Genomic DNA, 15049 nt, shown 5'->3' on the forward strand with positions numbered 1-15049 from the left:
AACAATTTTTCGAAAAATCCATCAATGAAAAATAAAATTGCATTACGGATGACGTACTTGTACGGAAAGTTCCATAAGCTTTTTAATTTACCTAACCTTCCTCGTAAGTGATCCATAGGAAATTCACAGCGAATTTTCCACTCTGTCACTGATGATGAAATATCGACTAGAACTTGATAATATTCAAAATGAGAAATAAGGTTCGGAATTTTTAGAAAGAAGAACTAGATTCTGTGTGTAAATATTCAAACAAATAAGAGATTAGAATTCGAACCAGGTATTTAGCATCCGAAGGTCAAAAATTCTTGTCGCCTATTTCAGTATCATCCTCGAATAAAAATAATTGCACAATTCGTCTGTGCAATCCTAAACGCCATTTTCCAGCAGCGATCGATCATATAACGAAAGACGAAGCGAATGCCGATAGATCTGGTGCAACAATCCAGTCAACACGACGGTCTTGCGTTAATTTCACGGTTAAATTGTATTCAATTAGAATCGGTTTGTGACTGGTTGAGCGACAGTCTGTGCGCCTAAGCGTTTCTCTTTTCCCCGTCTGTTCGTTCTCCCCGCGACTATAACCACAGCTGTAGCCTTAATGAGCGTGATAATGAAAGCAGACTCATTAACAATTTCAAACGGTGTTATATAATTGCGCTGGTCGACCGTTAGGTCAGCTCGAAGCGCATTCAACGTGCATTTTAATGACTTACTTCTATCTGGTTATATATTCAACGAAATCCTCCGCTCGACAGATTCGATTCTGTCGATACGAGGCCAGCAACAACGCGCCCCATAAATGAAGTTAATTTAAATTAACCCTCTACACTCGCTGGCTTCCGGTTGAAATCATAGCCCGAAGCGCCCTGTCTAATTGGTTGGTGCTGCGTTTCGATGGAAACTTTGCGCGTCGTTCAAATGAGATGCAAGTTAAGTTTTATGCAGCGCGTTGTTTCACGAATAATTTAGCGAAAGTGGTAAAAATAGTAAAAATGACGAAATAGAAAATATACCAGCCGTTCAGAAGTCGTGCTGATCTACTTCATAAAGCGAGACACGCGAAAGGATAACATCGCGCTATTTGTAAAAATTTACATTGCGATTATTCGTGCTATACTCCTGCGAGAAGTTTGTGAAAATATATTCTTTGACTTTCAAGATGAATATCCATCTACGAATGTCCTATTACGTAAAAGTTGGATCAATTACTTCGGCTGAAAGTGGCTCGCAGTTTAACTTTGCCAAGACAAGTCGTTCAACTTTCGATGGGATAATATCATCACGAGTACTTTACACATTTTATATCTTTTGTATATTGAATATATTGTCGATATCCTTGTATCCTAATATCCTAGGTATCCTTGTCATCTAGGAAATTATATGTCTTTAATTTCGCTCATTCAATTTACGATCATTTTCACGTATCATTCGTTCGTATAATCTCGATATCAAACTTTACAAAATTGTAATCGCTAAAATGCTCGCCAATCGCAGTTAATTAAGCGATGCTTAGACAAGTGCAGTAATCAAGCAATGATATTATTCGAATCTATTAACAATACCAATAGCCCTGAAATCTGTTGACGATATCAATACTACTACTTAAATTCGTAACAATTTTATTTAAATAATATCCGACACTATATAAATCCTTCAAATTTATTAACATTCGACGATACCATTATTCAAATCTATTAATAATACTAATACTACTAGCATAGTATTATTAGTAATATTAATACAACTATTCAAAATTATAGATTTGTGAGACAGCTCTACTTAAATAACATCTGATACTTATATAGATTCCTGTACAGATCAAATCCTTGACATCCTATGAATAATCCATAAGCTGTACAGCTGCGACATTTAATTCTCTTTAAAATAATTGGTCTTATTCGGAGGAAAGAGAATTTCAGCTGGTCGGTGAGAGTACACGTGTAAACAGAAAATTTCTACGAGGTAAGCAGGATTAACTGTATCCTTAAGGGCGGTCGAGCGACGCGTTCTATCGTTTTAATCCCATTTGCCGGATCCACGCGGGAACACAGTCGCGCCACCGACTCTATCCTCCATTTAAGACAAAAGCTTTATCATTCTCGCGCGCCTGCCAAGCTCGCTCAATATGCCCGGAAATCACGTTACCACGTTGCGGCCTATTATTAATGGAAATTCAATTTCTATTTGATTAGCGAGCATCCGCAGACCAGAAACCAAAGACCGTCTTCGTTCTTCGTTTAGACGCCGCTAGGATTCGTCTCATCGACCGGATGTTACTCTCCATTCATCTTTCACGTTCCTCCGTGTTGTCTCTTTAACCTCGTAACCAGTTGCCTTTAAAATTCTCGTACGTTATTTGGAAACTTTCTCAGATACTTTCTTTAGAAACTTTTTTAAACCTCTCTTATCCTCTTCGCCTTTTTTTGTATCTTTTTTTTTTCTTCTTTTTATCGGCACATTAAAGTTTAGGATTAAGTTAGTTAAAGTTAAGATCGGAGTATTATCCTAGGTTGAAAATAGACACGAGCGACTTTATATAAAATAAAGAAACGAGATCTTTTAGGCAGATTCGCGATGTCTTTTCTTTCCGTTGGAAGGTTAGAGGCTTACGGAATTCGAATATCGGATTAGGCTGAGGAAACGTTGAGGTAGAGAATTCCTTTATTTCAGTGAAATTATTGTTATTACGCTGCTCGGGAAGAATTCATTTCATAGAAACGTGGCTTTTTTTTTATTTTCGAACGTAAAACTATCTTTATAATAAAGGTTTTATAAAACAGGAGTAGAAAATTTGGTTGAACGATTTGTAGAAACTATATAGAAGAATGCATAATTGATTAACCATCAACTTCGATTCTTCTGAAGAATGTTGGTACAATTGTTCGTTGTATTTTTCATTATCGAAGTTTATTAATTCTTCTTAGAGATTTGTAATTTTAAGATGGAAATTGTAGAACAAGATACAACGCTGCAAGCCCTAACGATTATGTCCAGGTTGAACATTCAGGATGACGGGGTTGTCTGACGGCACGCGTTGCGGCAACGTTTTCGCGATCGATCGGCCAAACATTTGCAGGAAAAACAAAGGGGAAGAGTAATGGAAATTTCTGCAAAGTGTTGGAATATCCACACAACTCGACTCGGCCTGTGCGAGCCAGAGAATTTTCTCCTTTGCCTCCGAAAGAACGGGAAAAAATTACGCTTGCGTTTCGAAATGAAACAGAAAAAAATAAAATTAATATTTCCTCGGAGATTGGTAGCGTAATTTCATCAACTGGTTTAACTTATCTTTCAGGAATTTTTTCTTTTCATTTCCTCTTCGCACTTGATCTTTGAAAATATCCAAATATTTTCCTCCAATCTTTCAGCTTTCGCAGCGAATTTAATACTTTTTTAAAAACAAAACCTGCTATCACATTTACAGATAAAAGATGTATTATTACGACGATGTTTCTCTGACCGAGGAACGTTCGACCTCGTATTTGATATTCATAATTTTTTCTCCGATCATCTCCCGCAGATTATTCCCGTCCACATCTGCCAGAGAGATAAAGAGATTACGGTAAAATAACCCAGAGCGATTTATTTTTCGATAAAAGGAAAAATAGCCCAGAATATTCATTGTTCCAGGAAGTTAACGGAATTGGGCGATGAAAGATCTCTTTTACTCTGTAGAAAACGATCAATCGGGAACTCGTTTACTCGCTCGGACAGCGCGGCGTATCCCATCGTGTAAACGCGACATTTAAACGCGCGCGCCGTCGTCACACGATAAATTGCTCTTGCATCGATTTGTCGCTTTTATTTTGCCGAGGTAACGCGCCATCGGCTGCACATGGCTTTCTTCGAAGCTTAAACTTACACCTCTGTCGACAGGAAAAATCAATAAGGGGTTGGTTACGTTCCCCTGGCCAGACTCTGTTGCGTGCAGCCCGCGCAAAAACCGTCTCGCGATTCTCACGAAAGTTGGTCGACGTCGTCTGTCGCGACTAACTTCTTAAAACACCTCAAATTTCCTTTTTAACCCCCCGAACGGCTAGTTTTCACTCGTGCGGCTGTCTCACCTTTATCATCTCCAAACTATATTTTAGAAAATGTCGATGAACAGTTTTGGTCTTTAAAGGTGAATTTTATTATTAGTAAACTGTGAAAATCTATTTCAGTTCAATTTAATCTAATTTATAATTTATTAAACGAATCGAATGTTTTTTGGTAAGGACAGTCGCGTACGAAGTCGTAAAAAGAAGAGAAAAATGGTATCAAATGAGCAAGTGACGATACAGAGAAACAGTAAAGAACGAAGAATGGAGGAAAAAAAGGCGATAAAACAGATAGGTTTAGCGCGGAGTAACTAGGCATCGTCATCGAGCGGTACATCGTACAGCGAAGTTTTTAACGTATTTATATTTCCCGGGAAAAGTCAATTTTGTTATCACAGGAATTAGCAAGAGTATATACTCGACAAAAAGGCTCGACAGGATTAGAGCGAGACGAGTAAAACGATGGTCTAAAGGCCATTGGTCCTTTTTAAGGACAGACTGGTGCATTAAAATTGACAAACAATAAGACGATGGGTTTGTAAACAGAATTTTTACTTTTCCTTGGCATTTACGGAAGAAAATTCCGTCTTTCTCTCTCGATAAGTACGTTCGACCCGCAAGTAGAAAGGCGTTAGAGGGTGACATTAAGATTTCAAGAAGAAAAGTGGGTGGTCGAACGGAATATGGATGGTATTCTACGCTTAACAGAATTTAATTAAAAGAAAGCGAAAGAGAACCGGTTCGCCATCGTGTCCAATATCGAGGAATATTCTCGATCCGAAAAATTCCGATAGAACATCGCGAGCACCGAATTTTCTCCTCGAGATTCTTCGGATAACTTTGTCGCCGGTTCGCGTTCTTTGCCTGCTTTTCAAATTATTTCCTCTAAGGAGACCTTCCAACCAAACGACTTGCACGTTGAATTCTTTCTCCACAAACGGAAGTTTCTTCTTCAAGAAACAAAGAAGATAGCCAGAGCGAGCGAATTCGCTCCGAAAGACCGTGTATCCATTGCCCCTTCTTACGAAACGATGAAAGATGGCAAACTACGAGTTACCATGCAGCGAACTTTTGTCGAAGCGACGAGATCGCCAGAACCGATGCACGTACCGCTTGTAAATTTCGTATTAGGTCCCCGAATCTTTCGCAACTCGAAGGCAGGATGATCCTTGAAAATCTTGGTCGTCGGGTCTCGGTAAATCCTGCTTGCGAATGGCCGTCACGCCAACCATCCGTCCCAACGTTATTTCACAAGAATACAGAAAACTAGGCGTAGCGTGAGTTTGAGAAAACAGGGATAATATCGGATCTTCATCGTGAACGTTTCGTAATATCAGCTATCTGTTCTTACGATTGGTAGTAGGAAAAACTTATAAATAATTTTAAGCATTCCGGTATATCGTCGATACGTAAATTATCATGAAATTCATTTTTACACCGTGTTCCGTTCGATCATCCACTCTCTAAAATCTTTCTTCAATTGCAAATCAAACACGCGTATGGAGAGAAAGATGGAATTTCCTTCTGTAAGTGCCAAGCGAAAGTAAAATTAAAAATGCAAAACGTCAGATGTCCTGTAAAATTATCAATAGACTTAGGATACTTGGTCATCTACGAAGAGTAAAGGACAGAAGAAACGAAGATTCGTTATTTTGTCGTCACATCTCCGTTCCTCTTCGATCCATGAAAAATATTCGCTCGTTGTTTCGTAACAACCTGTACGATATATCTTTATTCGAATGTATACATTTGAAACCGCTCGAAATTCAACAAGTTTCCAGTCCACGGCCGTAAATTCATTTCAATTGATTTAATTTAACCGATTTGTTAGAATCACTCGCACTGACGGACGTAGCTTGATTTCCTGCAAGAAAGCTTTAATAAAACTCCGCTTCGTGACGAGATAGTTACTCCTTGGAAAAGAAAGAAAGAGAGAAAACATAAGTGTTTCGGATTTCCAGAGTTTCGAGATCTCGTCAAATTTTGTGTCCAAGTTTCGCGAATCTAAAAGTCAAGTTTCGATCCGCCTCTGCTTAAAAGATACAGAACTTGGAACGTTTCAACAAGTAGCAAGAGAAGCGAAAAAATGCTAGAATGGATAGAAGATTTCGAGCGAATAGAGTGGCAACGGAACTCGAAAGAGCCGCAAGAAACGGACGATCGCGAAATGGCGATAAACTGGCTGGCTGGAAGATATTCGAGGAGGTTGGAACGAGAGGGCGAGGGCACACACTCGCCCCGAGTGCAATTTCATCCGGCGCCGAAGGAAGCAACGAGACAGCGCGGAACTTCCTTTATTACGTTAAAAGTTTTTACGAGCACGCCCCATGAGGGCGTTTGCTATCGTGCAGCGATGGTCGCGTTTCCGTGACGCCCGATTCAAATTAAAATGGTACCCCGCGCGCCGACTGCTGTCCCACTGAAACAGACCAGATTTCCGCTGAAAATTGTTCTGCCTTTGAATCACCTCGAAACAAACGTTCATTTAACGTCCATTGATTTTTAGTCGTATTCATCGTCTGCGCTATTATTAGTCTCAAAAAGAGATTAAACGAACGTTCCATTTTTATTTCTATCGCTGGAATTTTTCCTTTAGTCGTCTAAGCCTTTATCGTTATTTTCCATCTCGCAGCTGTGAAACGGACTTGGTTGTGTCAGTCTTTTTACAACGTTCATTCAATTAATCTGATGTGATTATATCGATATGTGTCATTTTTACGTATTTGTGCAGAATCCTCGTCAATTTTTGAAAACTATAGGAATTTCTGAGTTTCTATGCGACTCCATCGATTCAAATCAGTTTCCAAAGTTAAATTTCATTTGTTTAACGCCAATCTTGCCAGACCCGGTCGAACGACCGATTTCAAAATTTAAGTTCAAATTATTTCTTTTGTTCGTCCAACTTTATGTAAATTCTTATATTATCCGATTAATTAATTTCTCAATTTTTGTTAACATAAGAATTTACATAAAGTTAGACGAACAAAAGAAATGCAAATGAATGTACAATTTTAAATTACATTTTAATCACTTGCCTGATAAGGCTAATGTTAATTGCTAATATCTTCAGAAAATAATAATCTAACGTCTATTAATCTCTCTAAAATAACCGATATTTTGGAATTAATGGAAAAAATAATAGACAAGATGTCATCGTTTCGAATCTATTTCCGAGTGAATCCATCGATATAATTTCAAATTTTCGATCATGGACATGACAATTGAACGTCTATCCGTTTCCACGGAGAACCACATATTGCTGGGTGAATTATTTCCAAGCGAGATTTCGTAAGGGAGGTGAGTTCTTTCAGAATCGATGGCTGTCGAAGTGGGCCAGGGGAATTTTTCACCGTGGCGAAAGGTACAAATTGCCAGAGAAGTTTTCACCACAAGGAAACGAGAGAAATGCCTTTCAACCGCGATCGAAACTTGGCTGGCTCGCGTCGCTACCAGATTGCGCGGCTTTCTCCTTTGATAAACTGTAATTTCGGTTCGTTTCCCGACGATCGAAGCCGCAACTTCCCGTCAGTGACAGACTTTACGGGGTAACGAAGCTGGAACGACATGTTGTTGCAGAATTTGCAACCACCAACTGGTCTTTCATCGAGTCAAACCTAATATTCAATCGTACGAGATCAAACTACTAACTGTGTGTTACAGTTTCTGATAAATTTAATACGTAGAATTTAATAAAAATACGCCCACAAATTTCTACGAAACATATATACTATCGATGTTTTGTCTTTTACGTATTAAATCTCCACCCACTTTACAATCTTTTTAACCCCTTAGCCTATAATGACGAGGGAGACTCGTAGTAAGGGATTTGTGCCATAAGCGAAAACCACGAGTCTAAAAACACTATTAAAACACTATTAAACGTTGTTTATTATTTCACAATTCCTTTTGTAGCCCCTAAATATACATGTCATAAGAAATATACATTTTGCGTCAGTTCGGGCACACGGCTGAACAGATGAATGGCACGGCGCGCGACCGAACTTCTTGCCTACTATGGCTCGCGCGATCGGCAGATTTCGTGTAAGCTAAGGGGTTAAGTTAGTTACTTAACTCGAAAAATTGTCGATTCTTCTCCATTTGTACGTAAGTTAAATCAAGTTTGATTATCGTTACATAGTTTAGAAGTACAAACCGATTCTTTAGGGAGGTATTGGACCGTGACATGAAATTAAAATGTGAAATTAGGTACAGTGGAGCCTCCCTTATACGAACACCGCGGACATCCATTATCCAACCACCCTAATATCCGAACGCTCTGTTATCCGAACATATGTAATATTTCCCAGTAACAGATGCCTTTTTCCGTTTCAAATATTTACGTACTTTGCCAGTACTCATATACAGGGTGTGGCCGAATGATGTATACAAGCGGACACGAGGTGATTATTCCTTATGAAAAAATAAGGGCAAAATGTGGAATAAAATTTGTTTCATTTAAGGCTTAGTTTACGAGAAAATCGGGTTTGAAAATTTATCGAGTATAATTGAACGTGACATCCAAATTTGCGATACTCACGTTATGACATAGAAGATACTATATATAGTATATATAGTATTCTTCCATCGTAATATCGCTACACGCGAACATCGCTATGATATTCTAAAATTCGATCTCGACCAATCGATCAATTACAAAATTTTTCAAAAAAAAGAAACAAATTTCTGTCCAAAATTACGCTCGAAATTTCCCTGAAATCTGCATATGATCAGCGATTTCATGCATTTAAATGTTCCTGATGAACGTCTCGTCGATCAGGATCGTCGAAAGCACCGTCGAAAGCGAAGACAATCGTCGGATCGTTCGACGTCAAAGCAATCGAGTGCTTTCACGCGAGCGCCAACGTTCACGTTCACACGCGCCGCTCTTCGTCTATGTGTAAATGGCCTTTGCTCCCCCTCTGCAGCCAGGCAACTTGACCTCGATTGAAGGAATCATCCCTGTTCGCGCCATCGCCTACCCTACTCTCTCTTTCTCATACACGCAAATACTATCTCTCTCTCTCTCTCTCTATCTATTTATCTTTCTCTTTCTCTGTCTGTCTCTGTCTCTGTGTCTGGTGTTTCGTGGAAAGACCAAGGAATTACATCGTACTGGCGGATCGAATCGAACGTCGACGAAGGTGTTCGTTGATTCATCGTGACAAGAATTCATTGGCGAAACGATCGATCGAGAAACGTCTGCTAAAGTTTCTGGAATTAAATTTGACGTTGTAGCATAGCATTCGGACTACAAAATATTCGGCTAGAACGACGCTTTTTAGGGATTTTCGAGGTCGTCGAAGTCGGAAACAAGGTCGTTTTTCATGGAAATAAGACGTAAAAAATATCGGACAACCTGTTGATGTGCGACGTCCTCGTGGGTCTTGACGATACCCCTTTTAAAATTTCGTACGCTTTATCTACTGTATGGCTCACTCTGTATGCATCTGAATCGTGAATATTGGATTTTTTATTTTCCGGCTGTCGTGAGTCAAGCGACGAGATTGGCATTTGGAGCATTGGCGTTAATCATACACCACCGTTCGTTTTGTCGTTTACCGCTTCTGTATGATCACGGTCTTACGCAGATTTCGACAGTTAACAGGTTTGTCGGCTAAATGTTGGTGAAAGCGAATTTTCAAAAAGGTGCATTTTCACAAAATCGTGAAAGGCGAGCCGCATTTTCGTCTTTACAATACTCGCCTACAATACAAATTTAATCTTAGGCTTCTTAAGAGGAAACTTGCAAATGACAATTTTTGTAAAATGGCCATTTTTTAATTTAAATGCTTAATCTCTGAATCTTTACGAATACGTATGCGACTCTCCTCGGTTAAAATGGAAATAAAATTTCAAAGCTGGAAAAAAGCTGGGATCTTATTTTCTCTTTTTTTTTTTTTTGGACCATTTCTTTTGTCTTCGTGCGGCTTAAAATAAGTAGTCGGCATTTTGTAAAAGCTTGCGTAATGCAACTTCGCTTGAAAGTTAAAAACACCGGAAGCTCCGAGTATTTCGACGTATCTTAACTAATGAAAGAGACGTTGCATAAGACGTTTTAAATAAACAGACTGTCACAGTTATTCATTTTTAATGTTTCCAGGTATGCTGATTCTTGAAAAAAGAACTAACTCTTAATCTATTTACCGAGTCGTTCAACAAGAAATTTTTACGATCGCAAACTGAAAATTCGAAATTACGAAAGATGAAACGATAAAGCTAAATCAGTTTCAATCGCTGTAAATGTAAATATAACATCGTTCGTACTTAACAAAAGCGAGAAATTGACAATTGGAATGACAAGTTAACTTTCCTTTTGCTACTTCGCTTCCTTTCGTTCATCTGTTTCTCGTTTTTCTGTTTTCTTCTTTCGCCAAAGCTCCTCGTTCGCATGGAAAACAAAGGGAAGAACAATACCGAACTGGAATTATAACGTTTGTTAGAAAACAAGCAGAGCTACTTAAATCTAACGAGATATTTGCTCGAAGTTGTCAGCGGGAGCTACGGAGGCGCATTAAGTGGCTTAATTAAACAGTGAGTTCAACTCGAGTATCGCGTATTATCTCCTCTCTAGGCACCTGTGTAATTGCCCTCCCCCTCTTTCATCTGTCCGGAAATAAAAATTACAAACTGCGCGTTTAAAAATCTTGCCTTCTGTTTTTCAATGCCAAAAACATCCGCTGTAACGACGCACAGTTGCGAGAACTTGCTTCATTCGATACGAAAATTAAGGAACCGAATGTCTTCGAATTGTAAGACGTATATCTTACAAATAGTAACGATGAAATTTTCATCACCAAATCAGATAATTTCACTTAGAAGACCAAATCACTCGACAAATCTTCGTAATCTTTTTATCGCGAAACTTACGTATGCGCCTTCCTTGAAAAAATCCACGATACGTAAGACGATTCATCGTAAAAATCATGTTACACGAGAAGAAAAAATATTGGTTAATATAGAAGCTTCTCGGAAGCCAAACTGGTCAATTCCACTTTCTGTTCGTTTCTTAGTTTTATTACACAAGTACGCGATTATTCCTCTTCGAATGTTTTATAATGAAACATTAAAATATTTAATTATTCAATTATATAAAGTCGCAAACAAGAGAAAATTGAAGGAATAAAATCGTATTTCTTCCACGTGGTCTTCACACAGACAGCGAAATACCAAGTTACAGTGTGTCCGACTATTTCGCGATCAGATTACAACAATCATTTTAAAACTGTGCAACATTGTTAAAAGCGAACGATATTCAAAAGCTCGTTTTTGTTCGAAACTTTTGTCCCTTCTTCCTCCCCGTACGTTTCTTTTCACAGGTTTCGGACATTTTTGAACAGTTGTTTCATACATCGAAAGCTTGTAGTTCGAATGGAAAACACGTAGCACTCGTCGCGCGGCAGAATTGCGAAAATTGAAAACGATTGCGCGCGCCATCCTCGTAACCCTGTTACGCCTGACGCTTTTGTTGCATTCGCTAAATTTGATGAAAAAAAGAGAGAGAAAAAAAAATATAGAACATGGACGAAGAGATGTCGTGGAAATGGGAAACGATTGCAAACTTTCGCGTTCGACCCGGCGCGCCTTTATTACATTCGAATCCCTTTCGGAATCGACGTCATGAAATTTCCACGCTTCGCACTACTTCCACCTTGTGACGTTGTTATAAAAGTAGAAAATCAGGATACAAATTTTACGTCCTACATATCGTCGCTAAAGTGTCCTCCATTTTTTTCTCAAATTTTTCCGATCTTCCGTAGATCGTACAATTTTTCATTCGTTTCCTGTTCGCACGATTTGTACTCGGTTTAGACTTCTATCGTGCGCTTCTACCGTGCGTTGATTATTCGTCGTTCGATAATTATTGCTAGGAAAAATGTACAAGTTCGAGAATTCCAGTAATTCGTACCTCATTTCGCCCCTTAAATTACCAATTTTCGAGGATTTAAAAATATTACAGATATAAAACTAAAATAGATACGAAAGAATTTTTTGAAGATTGGAGAAATTTGAAGAACCACGGAGGTGTAAGATAAAAGGATCCATTAAAGCTGCCTCAAAATGCACCAAACTATGATCCATAAATCATAACTTTTCATTGCCTCGCGTCCATAATAACCGATAGCTACGGATTTATAAGGAAATTCATATTTTTGAGAATACAATTAAAATGATAGGATTACGGCAGAAAAATGTTTTACCTATCAAACATCACAGTTTATACAGATATACAGATACATTACGCTTCGTATGTTTCATATACCTTTTCGTATTACGTACACTCTGTGCAATCTTGCACATTCAAATTCTACTGATAATCCATAGAAGCGATTTTTACGTACATTTTTACCTAACTGCACGTAATAAAAGAAACGAGAAATTGTTGCTATTTCTGTATTCAGAGGTAGGATCACAATAGCTATTATTTTATCCTTTGGATAAATCTATCACACCGTTCTGAGTCGAAAAATTGCACTTTCTTACATGGACTAGGGATAAAAACAAAAGAACATGTTAAACTTATCGATTAAATCTATCGATTATATTCAGAACTATCTTCTAATTATTATTTATTGTAACTAGCGCATCTGCATATGGATAGCGAGCGCCAACTCACGTTGTCAGTTTCAACAGAAATATTGGAATCTTGGCGATAAATTTTCAGATTTTCTACGCGTTTTATTTTAGTAATTATTCGTACAACGGCCAGCGCGATGGAGTAGATCGATAAAGTTGCGAACGGAAGATAAATCGATAGAAAGTTCACGGTTAAACGAGTCGAAAAGTTTCGACGGCCAAGTTGTAGGTAACTCTCGTAGGTTCAAGATGGCTGGTAGCCACGAGAACCATAGAACGCTTTATCTTTCCTATACGTGGAAGTTTTTAACGGGTCGACCGTGTCGTGAATCATATTTAATTTACGGCGCAGTCCAGAGAACAATGGTCCGAAGAAAAGTTCCGCTCTGTCACGAAATTTTTGACGGTGCTCGACGAGAAGAGTTGGCGCGGGTCATTTGAAATGCAAAATAAAACGAGACGCGCTGAAACGTTCGGAACGTGTTGGTTGTCGTTATCGCGAAAACGGCGTCGGAAAAATGGCCTTGTTTTTCCTTCTCTCCTCTCGATCAACGACTGCTATCGCATGAACAGCGTTTGATTTGTTATAATGGAATTATAACTCTGCAATATACAAACGGGGCGGTATATTTCTCGCACGTTTTTGTTTCAGCTGTTGTATAGGTTGGAGCACGTAAAATATCGTTGTGCTTTTACTGGCGAAACTCTAACCGTAGTTATTTCAAATAATTCGACAATTTAAATGATACGACATATTTCCATAGGATTTGATATATCGTTTTATTTTTCTAACAATTCTATTATTCTAGATTTATTAGAATGATCTGTTCTAGAGTAAAAAGATTCTCGGTATATATCATAGTTCGTTTGCAAAAGCTATGGTATAGTTAAACGTTGTTAAATTTTGCACGAAGAAGTTCGCGAGATAATTTAACATTTTTTTAGAGCGTAATAATCTTTGTTCTACGTGTGTGTAATAAATTTATTTTAAATTTAACAATAGCATCTACAATACAAAAATGCAAGCGATTGATAAAATCGTATTAATTCTTTTACTAAAAAAATATATGACTGTGGAAAAAATAAAAGTCAACAGCGTGGAGGGAAGAGTTAGGAGATGTTAAAGGGAACGGGCCAGCGAACAGCAAGGTACTCGCGTTAAAACGACGCTCGCTGTCCGTATCCGGAAGTTGAGGAAATTGTTGCGGCGGAAGGACCAGGTCGCTGGATAATTCACACACTGAGAATTTTACACCGACAGAAATTCTGTATTCCCGTCAACGTTCCACATTTTTCCCCCTAAAAATTTTTATTCTTTTATTATACATTGTATTGATTTAAACAAAACAATTCTTTGGAGAAAAATTTAATTTCTAGGTTTCGTTGTATTTTATTTTAATTCGTTACTGTAACGCGGTGCAGTTAATAAAAACCAATATATTAGTAACGTATAGATTTCCAATTTAATAAACCACGGTTGAGAATTCCGTATTATCCACCCCACCCACATGATATTTATTAAAAAACGAATTCATATTCTTCAAATTCTATGCGAGCGATAAAAAAAAGAGAAAGATACGATTATTGCAATGAAAAACATCCTGAGCAACAAAACATCGAATTAATCTACTTTGAAGCTAGCAACGTCAAAAGTATAAAACGCAATTATCTAAATTTCAGAGAAACAAAAATTTCAATTAATCTACCCTTCAATCTATTGCCGCGTATCCGAAGCAGCTTAAAAAATAAAATCGCTTCAACAAAAAAATCCCAATCGCACGAAACTTGCGATTAATCGACTCTCTACCGTCATTCGATCTACGAATCTTAACAAATGCGAAGACTCCAATGGAAAAATTCCAAAGGTACGAGAGTTGCGATTAAATTCAACTCTGAACCTAACTATTTGTAAAACTTAATCTACTATGTATCGTCTATTCTAAAAATCATAACGCAACGATAGAAAGGAAAATTGCGATGAATCGTCTCTGAATTTAATATCACTCAATCTAAGAATCTTGAAAAATGCAACGACCCAATAAACAGAATTCCAGACACGGAAAAATCGCAATTAATCGACTCTGAACCTGCTACCATGTACCGTCCAATCTATTGGATTGGCAGCTAAGAGATTGCGGATTTTGCCATTAGGTGGTATTGACAAAATCCGCAATCACTTAGTTGTCAAGCCAATAGAAATCTTCACGCAACGACCGCGATAAAGAGAATGGCAAACACGCGGCAATGGCGATTAATCGCCTCTGAGCTTGTTACAATCGTTCGATCTGAGAATCTTAAAAAAAAAATACGACCCAATAAACGAAATTCGCAATTAATCGTCTCTGAGCCTACTCTACCATCTCCGTCTAAAAATCTGAAGAAACGTGATCGTTGAAACAGGAAAGATCGCGAAGATACCAAAATGGGGAAAAAGT

The 15049-nt window shown here is 38.1% G+C and overlaps 1 protein-coding gene across 1 annotated transcript in view; it reads right to left on the reverse strand.

Annotated features, from left to right (window-relative positions):
- LOC122566647 (zinc finger SWIM domain-containing protein 8 homolog) overlaps positions 1 to 15049 on the reverse strand; it is a 108979-nt gene that overhangs the window by 18245 nt on the left and 75685 nt on the right. The gene's annotated exons all lie outside the window — the stretch shown is intronic.

The sequence above is a fragment of the Bombus pyrosoma genome, linkage group LG4, assembly GCF_014825855.1.
Source record: "Bombus pyrosoma isolate SC7728 linkage group LG4, ASM1482585v1, whole genome shotgun sequence".
In the NCBI taxonomy this organism is placed as follows: domain Eukaryota; kingdom Metazoa; phylum Arthropoda; class Insecta; order Hymenoptera; family Apidae; genus Bombus; species Bombus pyrosoma.